This window comes from Lactuca virosa, chromosome 1 (genome assembly GCF_052849685.1).
Source record: "Lactuca virosa cultivar CGN04683 chromosome 1, Lactuca_virosa_CGN04683_v6, whole genome shotgun sequence".
Classification (NCBI taxonomy): domain Eukaryota; kingdom Viridiplantae; phylum Streptophyta; class Magnoliopsida; order Asterales; family Asteraceae; genus Lactuca; species Lactuca virosa.
Window position 1 is genome coordinate 26,046,315 of NC_136426.1, and position 2,043 is coordinate 26,048,357.

The 2,043-nt window shown below is 27.7% G+C and overlaps 1 long non-coding RNA gene and 3 other non-coding genes across 4 annotated transcripts; all 4 read left to right on the forward strand.

Moving 5' to 3' along the window:
- Positions 1 to 230: 230 nt before the first annotated feature.
- LOC145104129 (uncharacterized) lies at positions 231 to 1,560 on the forward strand. Its single transcript, XR_013707006.1, has 2 exons — positions 231 to 471; positions 915 to 1,560. It is a non-coding gene; the product is annotated as an uncharacterized LOC145104129 (long non-coding RNA).
- On the forward strand, positions 566 to 658 carry LOC145151858 (small nucleolar RNA R44/J54/Z268 family). The gene has a single exon (XR_013732408.1). It is a non-coding gene; the product is annotated as a small nucleolar RNA R44/J54/Z268 family (small nucleolar RNA).
- On the forward strand, positions 753 to 823 carry LOC145151854 (small nucleolar RNA Z267). The gene has a single exon (XR_013732405.1). It is a non-coding gene; the product is annotated as a small nucleolar RNA Z267 (small nucleolar RNA).
- On the forward strand, positions 911 to 995 carry LOC145151859 (small nucleolar RNA R44/J54/Z268 family). The gene has a single exon (XR_013732409.1). It is a non-coding gene; the product is annotated as a small nucleolar RNA R44/J54/Z268 family (small nucleolar RNA).
- Positions 1,561 to 2,043: the final 483 nt, after the last annotated feature.

Here is a 2,043-nt window from a genome sequence, read left to right on the forward strand (position 1 = left end):
CAACTATTGTCTTGTTTTACCAACATAGTTCGTTATGAAAATCTAGCAAAATATATATCCCTTAAATTACAAAAAATAGATCTATCAATTTTAATTGGGCTATTTAGCCAATGACTAAATGAGCAATAGAAGTAAAGTGACATACAGATATCAGGCCCGGAACTTGAAATGGTGCCCTAGCAAAACATATAACCCTCCCGCCCCACAAACTCGCCTATGCGATACAGCTGACCTGTATATATAATGATCACCACATAAACCCTAATCAATATCTTCAAACTCATTCGGATCTTTAGAACTTTCACAAATAGCTCATCTCTCTTTTTTTGCATTCGTTACGTTTCTTTTTCAGTTCTCCAAATTTTCGTTACATGCCGATCTTATTTCTTTGCCAGTGACCGGTATTAAAAATACTTTGATGCTTGGGGCCATGAAATCAACCAAATCTTTAGGCATACAATCTTGTTTTAGGTGTGTTTTTTTTAATCAAATTCTTCCTGTTTATTGCGTTTAAGCAGTTTATTTTTTTAAAATCCAAATGTTTTACTGTCTGTGTGATAATACAATTGCAAGTGATGATAAAAAGACAGGGACATCAGAACTCCAGTTTTGGAGTAGGGATTGACCAAGTCTATAATGGGAATCTCTTTGATGCAATTATAATATTAAGCCCACAAAGTATTTCATTTTAGCTTCTGTAAAATGTTCGATTTCGTGTCTGTTTTCTTGCTATCTCTAGAGTTTTCTTTTAATTGTTGCCTATGATGGTTTATAAATATACTTTGAGTTTACGCATTGAAAAGAATTTAATCTGAGGCAATTTATTTATGTTCTATATGCAATTACATTGTTTAAAATTGCTAATCGTATTTGTTGATTAGAATCTATTGTGCTTATTTACTTTTGATTTGTAGCAAGTGATGATAGATCAGACAGGGACATCTGTATTCTATTGGAACATGATGATTTGTCTGTGGGAATCTCTCTGATGCTTGATCATATGGTTATTTTTTTTAAATGTTTATTATAATATTTTATTTTATTTTCATCAAGGTTTATTATAATAATTTTTTAAATGTTTATTATAATATTTTATTTTATTTTCATCAAGGTTTTATAATTATTAATTCTACTGTGTAAAGATGATATACTTTGCCAATGATGCATCTCATTTATATGTATAATCAGAAAAAATAATGATGATACTCAAATATTGTCACTACCTCTGAGGCAAAGATTTTTGTAATAATTTCTTGAATCTAGCTTTTTCACCATATCTTTGAAGTTGTTTTTGTTTTGGTAATGTTTTCAAGAAAAAGCCCTTATTGAACATGATAAAATATAAATGGCATCTGTAACTGTTCAGCAAGTATTTGAATTGTTATTTGTGAATGCCAGTTACTTTTTTTAGGTTTAAAGCCTTGTGATTGTTTTAGAAGAACGGAGATTTGAATAAAGACTTTGTAGAAGCTAAACAAAGTAGCCTTTGTTTGGCTCCAAAGGTATCAACATGTAAAATCATTTCTACCAGTGATAATGAAGGCTTTTTTTTTTTCTAAATCTTTATTTTTATTAGGACCTGATATATCATGCACAACAATTGTTTTATACAATTGTATAACCTTTGTGTACAAATTTTAATTTATAGTTTTCATATTAAAACATAGAATCCATTTTTTCTATAGAACCATAGAACTATTTTTTAATCATTAAATTAATTTAAGGCTAAAACATATGATGGTAAAATAAATGTTTTATTTTAAAAATAAAATAACAGGTTATTAATTATGTTTTTAAATTATAGCATTTGTTTATTATGTTTTTAAATTATAGCATTTATTTAAAATGAATTTTAGAAAAATAAAATGAAAAAATCAACCATTAATAAGTGAATCTTGTCAATTACTATTTTGTAGGTGAACGATTGTCGATTAATATTCATAAATGAACATTAGAAATTATATGAACATTCGATCATAAGAATGTATGATTAAATGTTCATAACCCAACATGTATGAACTTTTAAATGAACATGCATCCTTT